The following is a 16,230-nucleotide window of genomic DNA, read 5'->3' on the forward strand; positions in this document are numbered from 1 at the left end:
GACTTACCTGGAAACCTTTCGCAAAGTGTACACATATCCCTGGTTGTGGATGCAGAAGGGTGGCAGACAGGACCTGCCTCTATCTCTCTCTCCTCTTTGCACGCTGGCAAGCAGGCAAGACTTTTAATGATTTCCAGCTCAGCTTGGCGGCTGCATTTCCTCTCTTACAAAAAGCAAACCCCTGTTCCTCCCTCCTCCTCCTCTCTTTCCATCATTCCCCAGCATCTCCTCCCAGTACACGTGCGGGCTGTGTACAACCTGCAGTACCGCCTGCTCCTCTCCAGTGGCTGATGTGGGATTCGGGGAGGAGTTGGACAGCACCAGGGGCCCGAGTTGATGTCAGGTTACAGAGGAAAGTGGGGGCCGAGGGGGGGGGGGGGGGGGGGGGGGGATTTCTGAGTCATTTTCACGACTGAGCCTGTGTAATGATCATCTTCAGGCATGAGCCAGAATTAACTCCCGCAGTGCTGCAATGGGCTGAAACTAGTCAGGGGTAAAGCTGGCTAATTGGGAACCCCAAGCAACAATACATGAGGATCCTTTACTCATCCCTCAGTACTGAGGGGGGCGTGGGGGGTGGGGGGTGGGGACTAGTAATACATTATTGGGCATGCGTGGCCGCGCTTATAGTGCCGGCAACGGTGACGTCAGGCTACGGTCGCTGCAAAAATCAAATTGAGATGACTTCCAGCGATCGCGACCAAGGCGTCGCGCTTACTATAAGCGCACGCGACGGCGGCAATGCATTTGTTTTGACGCGACGTTGCGTCGCTGGCACTATAAGCGCAGCCATAGATTGTAAACTTTTAAGGGCCGGCACTCCTTTCTCCAAGTCTTTGCTTTATTTGATCCACTTACCCTACTTTGTACCATATTTCCATAAAGTATGTTTTATTTAGACGATGTGCACTATAACATGTAAAAATACCCAAACACTTAGATAAGCGTCTCCATCACTAACTCATTTATATACTGATCACATGCCCTGCCATTACCGAAGAGACGTGTATAATAGTTGCATTTGCAGATTATAATCTTGCTGCGGTGCAGCCATTGTTACCTTTTGTATCGGTACACATAGTAATATATCTTTATTATCCTCTCTCGTCCCCAATCCACTCAGAATATATTGGTGTTTTACAAATAAAAGTTAATGGCCAGAATGATACAATCTCTCTGCATAATTAAAGGGATTCGTATAATATTCTGGATCCTTGTTTTCACTGATTGCAAAAAAATCTTTGATTCAATTATTCACAAGGCACAGCAAGCATGATTCACTCTCAATCTTTGTCTAAAATAATAATAATACTGTACAAAAATAGATGCAGTGAATTGGCCTTGGTTGGACTGTGTGCAGTGATTTGTTTTGCTGTAACTTGCAGTCCAGATGTGATCGCAGCCCCTGCTTTGTCAGCTGTTAAAGATCACGGCAGTCTTGGATTACGTTTTCTGCCAGTTTCATACATGCTTTTTTTCCAGCCCAGACCTGGAAAGGTCTTATGGAGAAAGTTTTCGGCAAGATAAGACCTAAAACAATGCCAACTAATAATATTCGGCATTTGTATCATAAGCGGCCTACCTTACGCACAGATGTACGCTGGATAATATTTATTCAAAGCCCCTTCATACATTGAACATTCCAGCAAAATGACCCTTTCATCTTCCACAATGTAACATTACTCTTTTTTCTTAATGCTCGTTGACTATAGCCCTTCCATCGCTGAAAAGGGTCCGAATGATAAAATAATTTTCCCCTTCAAAAACATTTCCGTGTCTCATCTGGTTCGTTCGGCCTCGCTAGAACTTCAATTAAAAATGAACCACAAAAAAAAAATATGTTTCAAACAAACACAGTCACCATATTCCGCCCCACAAAGTTTTCTGGAGATACTTAAAGTCGTACAATCAACAGCTCAGGCAAACCACCTCAATCCTTTACTATGAACACCGTGGTAATCTGCAAAGCACAGTTGTGACCCACAGGGCAGCCATCTTTAAGAATTCCAGTTGTTCTCTCATACTGTAGGCGGCAAAGCTTCTTGAAACAGGGACACAGTGAAAGAGCCCAGGGCTTTTTGTGTTGCCTCTAGTTTTGGGGGCGATATGCTGTCAGGGTTCCACCACAGAGGAGGCTGCATGAAGCCTCCAAAGTAGAACTCTATACCACTCCAGACGTGAAAATCAGCACAACACAAAGTATAGGTATCTTTTTTTTTTATTTCAAACATTTTTATTGTTTTCTGACAGGGGTACATTCACATCACATGGTTGTTTATAGACAGTAAACTTAATTAACATATACATTTAAAAGTGAACAACCCGAAGCATCTCAAGGTTGATTGATCGAGAAGAGGCGATCTGCCCCTAGTATTTTGTAACCTCCTATGCATTTAGATTCTACTATGTAGATCCCGTCCGGGAGAATTAACAGTTTTAGGAGGATCTTAGATCAAACCCCTTATATTAGTACTGTAAAGGATAGGCAGAGAGAGAGAGGGGGAGAAGAGAGAAGAACAGAAGAAGGGGGGAGAGAGGGGATAGGAACGGGGAGAGCTAAGGGAAGGGGTGTAGTTGTCCTCCCCTCCACCTTGTCAAAAGACCCTGAGTAGACATGAACTCCCCCTTAGAGGGGTTAGTGGTCTAATGCAGAGTCCAACTGAAGCATCCATATTATCTTTAATGTAGATATTTTCAGTGTGTCTTGAATGATGGGAGGAATGAGTCTCCAAACTACTGGTTTTTGTTAACAGAGAGAACTTACAGAAAGTGATGTTAGGATCACTTTCTGTAAGTTCTCTCTTAACAAAAATCAGTAGTTTGGAGACTGTTCCTGTAACATAGGGGTTTGTAGTTGTCAGGGAATGAGCGTGAGGAAAACACGCATGCTTATACAGAAGTTTGCACGTACTGTCATCCGCACACGGTCTGAGGATTTACAGAGCTGCACTTTGATTTCATCTGCCATCTTGTACAATTAGATGATCAGTACTTAGCTTAAAAAAAAAAACCTGGATGTCGGGGTAGGATCGTTCAATTGTTCTGACGGACGAAAATACGTTTCTTTGCTTTGTTCATTTCTTGAGTGTGGAAAGAAAGTTTGTTGATGATGTTTAGGTTACGTGAACAAGAGGGATCCCTTAATTCCTTCAGTTCTCCAACACGGGAAGCAGAGGGTTAAACAGAACCTCAGTCAGAGCTTCGAATTACTCTGCAGAAAAGAAGGTCAGAAAGTCTAACTGCAAACAGCACAACACCAGGAATACAGTATCTGCCACACAATGGTTTCATTAAGGGAATAATTAGGGCCTCATACCCAACAAGGAAAGCAATGAAGCGCGTTAGATGCAGAGATCTGAGCTGTACAGAAAAGAATTTCCTAGAAAATTCACAATGGTGTCCACTTATAAACCTTTTATATGTAACTTCCTTCTCAGGCACAGAACAAGAAGGGAGGCCATACCACTGAAGTATTGTGACCAGGCTGAAAAGGGAACCAGAGAATCTAGTGTTCTGTAAAATGTGGATAAAGGGAGAAATATATATCTGGAGCCCACAGAGTGGGTCTGCATGTTAAAGGGAAGGATAAACAGATGACCTCATCGCTGGCAGAGAATCGTCTGTCTTCCATTCCCGAGCTGCAGAGTTTCAGACTATTTCAGGGCTCTGTCTTCTCTCCCACTCTCATGTTCGGTTTACTGCATCCATTTTGCGACTGCTCTTACCCCAGGAATTATATATATATATCTATCCCTGGTTACCAGCAGGAAATTTAAGTCGTGGCCTGAAGTACATCCAGCAGTGAGCATCTGGTTTTCTTGCTATACTTCCTCCTATACAAGAAACAGCGGAATGTAGAGATTTCACTTCCTGTTTCTTGAATTCGCTCTGACTTGTCACGTTATTTTCTTCAAGTGAATAGAGGGTATTAGATCAGTGGTTCCCAACTCCAGTTCTCAAGGATGCTCAACAGGCCAAGTTTTAAGGATATCCCGGCTTCAGCACAGGTGGCTCAATCAGTGGCTCGGTCATTTTCACTACACACCCAGTGCTGACGCCGGGATATCCTTTAAGCCGTGGGGGTTCTTGAGGACTGGAGTCGGGAACCACTATGTTAGAGGAACTGGTACAAATGAAACGACTGAATGAACGTGTAAGCATAAGAAAGGCCAATGAGCCCCGCATCCACCAATTAGATGCAGTCACTAGAGTACGACCACAATATCCACTGAACCACAGACCCAGCTGTGTGACTATCTGCCAGTGGTTCTCGTCCTTCTCTTCAGTAACCCCAGTCCACACCTGGTTTCTGTGGCAAACCACACACCATTTTAATTATATGCAAATTAAGTATATTCACCTGTATGTATGCAGGTGCATTGGTAATTCCTAAAACCTGGTGTGGGCGGTTTCCTGAGGAGAAGGTTGGGAACCAGTGGTCTAGAACCGTGGTATGGAGTCCCATGAAAAGCAATGGTGGATTTGCCACTATTTTCCTATAGAAGTTGACAGCCGACAAAGGCCTCTTAGTTTACTTAGTCTTCCCATCAAACTGCAGCCCTACATAATCTCTGCGTGTTTCATACGTTATAATCTAGTTACTGTATGTACCACGAGCAACTACTGCTCGTCAGTAGAATACAAACATGATGTAATGAATCCAAATCAAGCTGTGTGCGGCCCTCAGCAATCACAGTAAAAGAGCAGTTTCGCCTACTTGGGTTTGTTTTTTACCCCAATATTATACAGGGTGAAAAACAATGGCTTCCCCCTGAGTCAGACACCCCTATTTCCAGCTCTGGGGACCCTCTGGTTCTTGAGGTACTTACCAGTGAAATTACTGGGTTTAAATCTCCGTCAGGGTGAATAAAATGGCTGCCACATCTCAGGCCAATAGGAAGCTACGACATCATAGTTGTTGGCTTCCCATTGGATGGCCATTTAAATCCCCTTTAAAAACAAGGAAGAAATACCAGTAACGTCACTGGTTTAGCTTCCCCGAGCTAAAAATAGTGCGGATCAGCTCTGGAGAAGAGAATCCCCCTCCTCCCCCCCTGTAAAAATGGAGGTTAGTTAGGGTGGATTTCTCCTTTAATATAGAGTTAAGGAACGCAATGGACACAGTTGCTGTCTATAAACAAACCTGTACAATTAAAGCCAGTTGGGGCATGAGTCACAGATTTGTAATAGTCGGTCCAATGCTCCACCTGCATAACTATTTGCACAGCAAGCTTCTGTAGGGCTACCAGCTGAGTGTCCTCTACCTTTCCATAACCGACCCATAACACGGCTTACCATCATGAAGACAGTTTACTGACCTCCTCCGTATGAGACGGTTGGGCAGTACCGGCCTACTTGCTTAGATTGGGGTGTTAAATCCCGATAACCAGCTGCTACATAGAGGCCTCACCCAGCAACCCTTGGCTACTACATGCTACAAGCCTGGTGACTTTTCATTGCTTTTACCTGCTTAAGTGTTGAGGAGGTCTGCAATATGATACAGTACCTCTAAAGCAGGGGTGCTCAACTCTAGCCCTCAAGCACCCCTTCCCCCCCGGTCAGGTTTTCAGGATATCCCTGCTTCAGCACAGGTAGCTCAGGTCTAAGACTGAGACTGAACCCTGTGATTGAGCCACCTGTGCTGAAGCAGGGACTGATTGAGCCACCTGTGCTGAAGCTGGGATATCCTGACATGTTGGGGGGGCTTGAGGACTGGATTTGAGACCCCCTGCTCCAAGGTACCACTTGTGGACAGAAACACTGACCTCACGATATACTTCACCTTGCGATGCACCTACATCTCTGTAGTGCTACAAGAAGGGAATGAATCACTGTAGGAAGCATAAAAAGGCTTGCAGCCACAGAATGTGTGTTGCTTGATAGCACATTCGCACGTATAAATGGCAGAGTAAAAGTTTTAAGACAACTTGTTCAGTGTGCAGCCCACCCGCAGAGCCTGCACCCACTCACTACGACTATTTCATATCACCAGCCATCTGCTGCGCTGATACGGGATAGCAAAGACAAGCTTTTGTTCTGTAGCCATTAAGCGCTTCCTGCTATTATCCAGCCTCGCGTCCGGCCAAGAGCTCTTCAGTTTTTAATCCCCTTTCTCCAGCGAAGGACGGATAAGAGGGCGGAGATGGGGGGGAGGAAGCCAAAATAGGATGTTTTCAAAACAGAGTTCAAGGGCACAGGGAAATAAGCAGGCCCGGCAGGAACCCTCGGAAAGGTTTACTCTGTGTACTAAAGGCTGCGATCAATAGGCTGCAAAACGGTGCAAAAAAACAACAACCCACACCAAAGGTATCAAGAAAGAAAGCTAAGGATTGTTATAGGTGGATGGGAAAAGAGACTTAAGTTCATCGAGTTCAACCTATGTAACATTTAGATTGTGACATTGCTGTTGTTATGCAAAGTTTACAACAGGGAGACTTGCTGACCAGCTTTCTATGAATGTATCAGCCCCAGGGCCCAGTGCAGCCACTTTAGGGAGTATAGGTCAAAGTGGCATTAAAAATTTAGCATCAAAGTGATTTATTGCTGGAAAGTATCATCTCCTCCTAAAGGCGGGGGCAAAGCTTTTTGCATTCCCTTTACAAAAGGTTTGTGTGACGAAAGAAGGGCAAACCCTTTTTCAAAACAGATTAATTTTTCTGTAACCGCACCACAATTATAAATAAAACCCCCACTTAAAACAATGTTTTCTTTGTACAAATCTGATGCTGTTTTTCTTGGTCACACTATTGTACTCATTGTGCGCTAGGAAGTCTTTGATACAGAGCCACTATGCAAATCAAAAACAAGTATTATATATATATATATATGTATATATATGTAAAGGATATGTGCAAATACATACTAGGCTAAGTATTTACAAATGAAAAGATGTTGGCAGCAGACAAAGGCCTCTGAGCTCACCTGGTTTTCAAGGAAGATGAAGAGCAGTTATACCTGCTATAGACCCCAACAGCTCAGAGGGAACAAACCCCTTTAGAAACCCTACTAGCAGCTCTGATTTGTACAAATAGATCTAAGGAACCCTGCTGGCCCTCAGGGGTCAGTATAAGTGATGGGAAACTTCGGTTATTCCAGTAAGAGTCGCTGGGCTGTCTTCTCTTCTCTCTCCTCTTTATTTTTCTTTCTCGGCCTTCACACCATACCTGATGACTCAAGGCCTATTATGATACCCAACCTCAAAGGAAATATCAGGTCACATGACACTCACAGAGACCATTGATTGACTCCAGAGCTGGGACGGCTGCTGTTGATATCTAGACATACAGTTGCTGCCTGGCGCTGATACCCTCTTATCAGAGGCATTTGTGCCTCTAGTTTTGATATAAAAAAAGGTGGGAGGTAAAGTGATCCTCCTCCCTCAATGAAAATGATTATGAGCAATATGAGCAATATGAAATTCTGACGACGTCTATGGGCTCTCTTCTACTTTACTCAACCCCACCAACCTTCCCCTATCACTATACCCAATGCCCCCCCACTATACTCAACCCCACCAACCTTCCCCTATCACTATACTCCCAACGCCCCCCCACTATACTCAACCCCACCAACCTTCCCCTATCACTATACCCAACGCCACCCCACTATACTCAACCCCACCAACCTTCCCCTATCACTATACCCAACGCCCCCCCCACTATACTCAACCCCACCAACCTTTCCTCTATCACTATACCCAACGGCCCCCACTATACTCAACCCCACCAACCTTCCCCTATCACTATACCCAACGCCCCCCCACTATACTCAACCCCACCAACCTTCCCCTATCACTATACTCAACCCCACCAACCTTCCCCTATTACTATACCCAACGCCCCCCCACTATACTCAACCCCACCAACCTTCCCCTATCACTATACCCAACGCCTCCCCACTATACTCAACCCCACCAACCTTCCCCTATCACTATACCCAACGCCCCCACTATACTCAACCCCACCAACCTTCCCCTATCACTATACCCAACGCCCCCCCACTATACTCAACCCCACCAAGCTTCCCCTATCACTATACCCAACGCCCCCCCACTATACTCAACCCCCCCAACCTTCCCCTACCCAATACCCAACGCCCCACCCCACACTATACTCAACCCCACCAACCTTCCCCTATCCCAATACCAAATATCCCCCCACTATACTCAACCCCAACCTTCCCCTATAACTATACCCAACGCCCCCCTCCCACTATACTCAACCCCACCAACCTTCCCCTATCCCAATACCCAACGCCCCCCCACTATACTCATTCCCACCAACCTTCCCCTATCCCAATACCCCCCCACTATACTCAACCCCACCAACCTTCCCTTATCACTATACCCAACACCCCCCCCACTAAAGTTAACATCACCAACCTTCCCCTATCCCTATACCCAACGCCCCCCCACTATACTCAACTCCACCAACCTTCCCCTATCACTATACCCAACGCCCCCCCCACTATACTCAACTCCACCATCCTTCCCCTATCACTATACCCAACGCCCCCCCCACTATACTCAACTCCACCAACCTTAACCTACCACTATACCCAACGCCCTCCCCCACTATACTCAACTCCACCAACCTTCCCCTATCACTATACCCAACGCCCCCCCCCCCACTATACTCAACTCCACCAACCTTCCCCTATCACTATACCCAACGCCCCCCCACTATACTCAACCAAACTAGTTTCTCCCCCACTAATCCTATCCAAAACAACCCCTCTTCCACTATTCTCAAACACATTGGTCTGTACTCCCAAACAATGTCCCTCTCTCCTCTAACCTTCCACCAGCCTCTGACCCCTACTGTACTCAACAAGCGCAGATTCTCTTTCATTGTGCCATTATTTTCTCTTCCTCCATTTTTTCTTGAATCTTCCCTGCAGATGGTAAGCTCCTATGAACACGGGATCTGCTTACCTACCTAATTTTTCCCATTGATTTTCCCATTGCAGTATATCACCCTCCTTTGTCCTGCGCTGTGGTTAGAGCCTTACACGTAAAGGATGATAACGTTGCTCAGCGACCTTGTTGCTGTGCCCGTCTGGGTTTTTATTATCACAGACCCACCAATGTTTCCTGCAGGCTGCGGGCAGATGGGGCTGTTATGATCAGCCCACCTTTCTGGCAGTGACTTTCTGGGATAAGTTTAGAATCACCCAGCAAGCCTTACACCAACAACAACAAAATATATCTTTCAATTCACAGCCAAGCAAGCAGGCAAGTCTGGATGAGCAATGCTTCGTGCACGGTAACCATGCAGCATCTGCAAAACCATGGTAACGGGGAAAGTATTTAGGGAAATATTCTTACCTTGGGCACATTCTCAACACTGCTCTGCTGAGAAGAGGCGGCACAGAGTCAGACACTTACAAAGCTAGGCTAAAAGAGATGTCATTATGTGACAAGGGGGAATAATACAGTTGCAGAAAGCCTTTAATGCAGAGTACCCTGGCATGGTCATTCTACTGCTAGTGACTACTGCAGGCAGATATACACAAGGCTCACTTCTGTTCTATCCATAATCAAGGGTACAACAGCGCCACCTTGTGCCCAGGACCTGATATTACCACCACAGCGACAACCTACTAGAAAGTGTAATATCTCTACATCCTGTTCCACAAACTATGGGGTTTATGCAAATCTGGTGGTTTTACTTTATTTAGGTTTTTGATTTATGCCGAAAACTAGCATCCTCATTTCGGAAACATGCATCATTTGTTTTTCAAACAACTGGGTGAAAAATAAATATCAATCTGGATGCAAAATGTAACACAGATCAGCACTGAGATGCCTGCTGAGATGTATTGTTTCTCTGCCAGTACATCATACAGAACTTTTCAACCCAAAAAATTCACTGCAGATCTATTTGGCCACGTGTCTGAATGGAACACTAATCTATATCTGATAGAAAACGGTGCCTAAAATTCACTGAAAGTGACGCATTCTACCTGGCTCCAAAAACATGGCTTCCTAGTCTCAGGAGGCACGGGTTGTGCCAAGGCCAAGCACTCTGTACACATAAGACTTTATACACAGTAAATCGCACAAAACATGGAGGCACACCGTTTAAGTTGCAAAACCGATTGCTAGGATTTTACTTCATGCTTACCGGTATATCAGACCAAATAACGGTTTGCCGGGGGGCAATTATCTCTGGACGGGGCTGTGTCCCGTAAACGTTATTTGGTCTGCTATAAGCATGAAGTTAAATCCTAGCAATCGTTTTTGCAACTTAAACTGTGTGCCTCCATGTTTTGTGTGATTTACTGTGTTTATGTCCGGAGTTGGAACATTTGGGTGTTGATGGGTTAGTTTGCACCAGGACTTCAATACCGTCTCTCTTTTTTGGTAATTGGTGTGCCGCTACATATATATTATATATATTATACTTGATACCCTTAAACTCCGACTGCACTTATACTACGGAGTCTGTAAGCCTCCCAACATACCACTTAGATTGTAAGCTCTTCGGGGCAGGGTCTCCTTTGCATTAACCTGTTGCGTTTATACGTGTTTGTACTTTATTTTCCTTGTATTATAATGTTGTAAAGCACTCTGTACACTGTTTGCGCTATATAAATAAAATGATACGTACAGATCACATTGGGAATAAAGCCTGCAGGATTGATTATACCAGGAGTGGCCAACTCAAGTCCTCAAGGGCCCCCAACAGGTTAGGTTTTCAGGATATCCCTGCTTCAGCACGGGTGGCTCAGTCAATGACTGCACCCCATGTGCTGAAGCAGGGATATCTTGAAACCTGACCTGTTGGTCGCCCTCGAGGACTGGAGTTGGCCGCCCCTGGATTATACTCTGCACTAACAAGCCATATATATTGAACAAATATTCTTCTTTAACCACAAGCCTAATAAAGGACACGGATGCTAAACGCCTACAAGCCAAATACCGCGGAAGGACCTGGAACCGTCACTCTGTCTACATGAAGGCTGTACGTAATTAAACATAATGCGTTTACAGCAGCGCTTTAAGATTACACCTGAAAGAACGCTGTATTCCGTCTCTATAATCCTGTAATCCATTCTTTAAGCACAACACGGGAAATATGAGCTGTAAACTGTGAATGGTTGGCTTCACGTAAATAAAATATATTATATACATATTATGTATGTAGTAACAGCTAGACCTCAATATTTTAGAGTGTATATTGATGCTGCCCCCCCCGCCCCCTCTTAGGAGTAAAAAACAATGGAATAAAAATAACCCAGTCGCCCACGATGCGCAAAATGCCCATTTTGTACCATTATCTGCACCTCCAGCATCATGGGTGAGGAGCAATATACATTGTAAGATCTCAGGATCGGGCCCCTCAATGCCCTGTTGTATCTGGGCCTGTTTGTTCTCGCCTGTATGTAACTATTTATGCATTATACATCACCCTGTGCCTCTGCAATAATAATAATACACATTGATTAGCTATACCAGGGGTGGCCAACTGCAGTCCTCAACGGCCACCCAACACATTGTGTAATAAAGATATCCCTGCTTCAGCACAGGGGGCTCAGTCCTGTGCTGAAGCCAGCATACCCTTAATACCTGCTGACTGTTGTCTGGCGCTTTGAGGACTGACTTTGATCACCACTCATTGCAAATCGTTATATAAAAATAGGGAGACGAGCGATCCACCCGGGATTCAAACAGAGAGAGGGTTCTCCAGTAAAGAACCGCATGTTTTCAGCTCCCAGGACTCCGGCGTCCCAAGGTACTCATTACCGGTTCTCAAAGGGGGATTTAAATGGTCACCCAATGGAGAAGCTACAACGGATGATGTTGCAGCTTCCTATTGGTCTGAGATTTAGCAGCCATTTTTTTTTGTTTTTTTTCCATGCTTTTCTTTTATTGGGTAGATATACAGTTACATATATACAAGAGTCAGCATTTACATCCCAATACTTTACACCTTTTTCGAGTTTTGTGGAAGAGGGGCAAGGCACCTTGCCCATAAGGAGCACTTCCCAAGAGGGGGAAGCTTAGGATAGTTCCAAAGTGGAGAGAAGAAGGGAGAGGAGAGAAAGGGCGGGGGGGAGGAAAAGAGGGAGGAAAAGAGGGGGGAGGAAAAGAGGGAGGGGGGGGAGGAAAAGAGGGAGGGGGGGGAGGAAAAGAGGGAGGGGGGGGGGTGTAGCCATTTTTGAGGGAGATGTAACTCGGTAACTTCACCAGTATCTGGGATACCTGGTTCCCACCCTGTAAAATAAACGTGGACGGGCGGAATAATATGGGACGCGACGACCAGCAATTCAGATGAAGCAGTGAGCCCGCGTGTAATCTACTGTCAAACAGATTGTATGGGAAGATTCCCTTTCCTCTGTGACAGGGGAACGTGATTCCAGAAGCAAATGAAAAAATATATGTATTTAAAGGGGCAAGACAAGCAGGCAGAATAGACCAGTATGTGTACAGGAGTTTCATAACCCCCTAATATAATCCTCACTGTGAAACTATGAACCTGTTAGTGACACCCCAACCTGTGTGTGATGCACAGCTACAGCAATAATATGCAACCCCAATCTGTGTGTGATGCACAGCTACAGCAATAATATGCAACCCCAACCTGTGTGTGATGCACAGCTACAGCAATAATATGCAACCCCAACCTGTGTGTGATGCACAGGTACAGCAATAATATGCAACCCCAACCTGTGTGTGATGCACAGGTACAGTAATAATATGCAACCCCAACCTGTGTGTGATGCACAGGTACAGCAATAATATGCAACCCCAATCTGTGTGTGATGCACAGCTACAGCAATAATATGCAACCCCAACCTGTGTGTGATGCACAGGTACAGTAATAATATGCAACCCCAACCTGTGTGTGATGCACAGGTACAGCAATAATATGCAACCCCAATCTGTGTGTGATGCACAGGTACAGTAATAATATGCAACCCCAACCTGTGTGTGATGCACAGGTACAGCAATAATATGCAACCCCAACCTGTGTGTGATGCACAGGTACAGTAATAATATGCAACCCCAACCTGTGTGTGATGCACAGGTACAGCAATAATATGCAACCCCAATCTGTGTGTGATGCACAGCTACAGCAATAATATGCAACCCCAACCTGTGTGTGATGCACAGCTACAGCAATAATATGCAACCCCAACCTGTGTGTGATGCACAGGTACAGCAATAATATGCAACCCCAACCTGTGTGTGATGCACAGGTACAGTAATAATATGCAACCCCAACCTGTGTGTGATGCACAGGTACAGCAATAATATGCAACCCCAATCTGTGTGTGATGCACAGCTACAGCAATAATATGCAACCCCAACCTGTGTGTGATGCACAGGTACAGTAATAATATGCAACCCCAACCTGTGTGTGATGCACAGGTACAGCAATAATATGCAACCCCAATCTGTGTGTGATGCACAGGTACAGTAATAATATGCAACCCCAACCTGTGTGTGATGCACAGGTACAGCAATAATATGCAACCCCAACCTGTGTGTGATGCACAGGTACAGTAATAATATGCAACCCCAACCTGTGTGTGATGCACAGGTACAGCAATAATATGCAACCCCAATCTGTGTGTGATGCACAGCTACAGCAATAATATGCAACCCCAACCTGTGTGTGATGCACAGCTACAGCAATAATATGCAACCCCAACCTGTGTGTGATGCACAGCTACAGCAATAATATGCAACCCCAACCTGTGTGTGATGCACAGCTACAGCAATAATATGCAACCCCAACCTGTGTGTGATGCACAGCTACAGCAATAATATGCAACCCCAATCTGTGTGTGATGCACAGGTACAGTAATAATATGCAACCCCAATCTGTGTGTGATGCACAGGTACAGTAATAATATGCAACCCCAACCTGTGTGTGATGCACAGCTACAGCAATAATATGCAACCCCAACCTGTGTGTGATGCACAGCTACAGCAATAATATGCAACCCCAACCTGTGTGTGATGCACAGGTACAGTAATAATATGCAACCCCAACCTGTGTGTGATGCACAGGTACAGTAATAATATGCAACCCCAACCTGTGTGTGATGCACAGGTACAGTAATAATATGCAACCCCAATATGTGTGTGATGCACAGGTACAGTAATAATATGCAACCCCAACCTGTGTGTGATGCACAGCTACAGCAATAATATGCAACCCCAACCTGTGTGTGATGCACAGCTACAGCAATAATATGCAACCCCAACCTGTGTGTGATGCACAGGTACAGCAATAATATGCAACCCCAACCTGTGTGTGATGCACAGGTACAGTAATAATATGCAACCCCAACCTGTGTGTGATGCACAGGTACAGTAATAATATGCAACCCCAATATGTGTGTGATGCACAGGTACAGTAATAATATGCAACCCCAACCTGTGTGTGATGCACAGGTACAGTAATAATATGCAACCCCAACCTGTGTGTGATGCACAGGTACATCAATAATAATAATATATTCAATCATATCTCACTAACGGCCTTCCCAATCCATATCCAACTCCTGAATGAATCACTCACCCTCACGTGTTATGGCGTTGTCACACTGCTGCCACCAGATTGGCTACCGCCGCCGAGCGCGGGAAGGCAGGCCCCGCCTTCTGCTGGCCAATCAGAGCGCAGCGCGGGAAACACGTACCCTGCGCGAGTCCCCCCATGAGACAACGCGCGGGAAATCAGGCCCCGCCCACTCAAAGGGCGCGTGCACTATCCGCCAATCGCGAGCCACCCCTCCTTTGAAGTGGCCAATCCGAGGCGGCCACGCAAGAGAAGTGAAATGTCTCTATAAAATACGGGTCGATTCTGCTGGCCAATCAGAGTGCAGCGCGGGAAACACGTACCCTGCGCGAGCCCCTGAGAAAAAGCGCGGGAAGTGTGTGTGACGAGCAGACAACGCCGCCCGATATGATCGTAACGATCAATAAACACGACGGGGAATAACCGAGTATGAGGGGGTCTCTCTCTGGACACAGCGACTCAGGAATCCCCTGCGAAATCATTACTAACACGTGACACTGTCTCCCAACCGGGAACACTCCCTGGCAACAGCCATTCGCACGCGGATTTCTGCGGCGGGGAATACCAGCTTTATTGCAATAGCTGCAGAGAGCGCGCCGGCAGTGAAGTGGTTAACCGAAGTGAAGTGACCGACGCCGGCGTTTCCACCCTCCCCGGGTATTCGGAGACCAGTAATCGCCCGATCCGGGTCACGCGCAGGGACCCGTATACACCTACGCACGTGCAGCGCTCTCCTGCAGGCAGTGTAAGGGACACCTCCATTCAGCACAAGGACCCCGGAAGCTGTGCTCTCCAGTGATGCCCGTGCTGTGTGCGCGGGTTCTGTTCTGATCGCTGCACACTGGGGGAGTAGCCCATTCTCTGGCGGTGTTTCTCTGTACGTTACCCCCACGGTAGAGGCAATGTACCCGGCGAGCTGTGTATTTAAGGGGACTGGCTCGGTGTTTAACCGGCCGAAGAATAAATACTTGTTCAGACTAACCTTTAAATGTCAGTTTTACCCTAATCTTAATCTGCCACCCTAATCTTAATGACAGCCTAATCTTAATATGCCAGTTTTACCCTAATCTTAATCTGCCACCCTAATCTTAATGACAGCCTAATCTTAATATGCCAGTTTTACCCTAATCTTAATCTGCCACCTAATCTTAATATGACAGTTTTACCCTAATCTTATTATACCAGCCTAACCCTAATATTAATGTGCCATGCTAACCTTTACATGTTACTCTAATCTTTATATCTAGTGTTGACCCTAATTTTATCCCAGCCTAACACTAATCTTAATCTGCCAGTCTATCCTTTACATGCCAGCAGAACACTAACTTTAGTATGGCATCCTAGCCCTAAATTTATGCCAGACTAATACGAATATTTCAGCCTAACCCTATTCTTAATTTGCCACTGGTAGAGGGGCTGAGTCTGACATTGTATCTCCCTGTACACATCAGATACTGTAAATAAACTGCAAGCGCTTTTGATCAGAGCCTGTGATGTATCCTGACTCCAGCGCATTAATATGCTCTTATAGGTGCCATATAAAAATACCTTTTTTTTTTGTATATTTTCAGTGTTCTATTTAAAGGTTTCACTGTCTACAAAGAATCCTATTTACATTGATGAACCGATACAATTTTTGCTACAAATATCCAGGCATGTATAGGGTAATCTGAGGGCTGCCACATTGAAATAAAACAGC

At 45.6% G+C, this 16,230-nt stretch overlaps 2 protein-coding genes across 7 annotated transcripts in view; one reads left to right on the forward strand and one right to left on the reverse strand.

Moving 5' to 3' along the window:
• DUSP9 (dual specificity phosphatase 9) overlaps positions 1-15,234 on the reverse strand; it is a 41,626-nt gene extending 26,392 nt beyond the window's left edge. Inside the window, exon 1 of one of the 2 annotated variants that reach the window (XM_075578390.1) lies at positions 14,535-15,234. The gene's annotated coding sequence lies outside the window, so the exon portion shown is untranslated. Of the gene's footprint in view, positions 1-7; positions 305-14,534 lie in introns of those variants that run through there. The other variant, XM_075578389.1, reaches the window with a different exon arrangement.
• CCNQ (cyclin Q) overlaps positions 14,846-16,230 on the forward strand; it is a 107,790-nt gene continuing 106,405 nt past the window's right edge. For 3 of the 5 annotated variants that reach the window (XM_075578395.1, XM_075578396.1, XM_075578392.1), the window contains exon 1: positions 15,273-15,408. The gene's annotated coding sequence lies outside the window, so the exon portion shown is untranslated. Of the gene's footprint in view, positions 15,409-15,502; positions 15,522-16,230 lie in introns of those variants that run through there. The other 2 variants (XM_075578393.1, XM_075578394.1) reach the window with 2 other exon arrangements.

The sequence above is a fragment of the Ascaphus truei genome, chromosome 21, assembly GCF_040206685.1.
Source record: "Ascaphus truei isolate aAscTru1 chromosome 21, aAscTru1.hap1, whole genome shotgun sequence".
In the NCBI taxonomy this organism is placed as follows: Eukaryota; Metazoa; Chordata; class Amphibia; order Anura; family Ascaphidae; genus Ascaphus; species Ascaphus truei.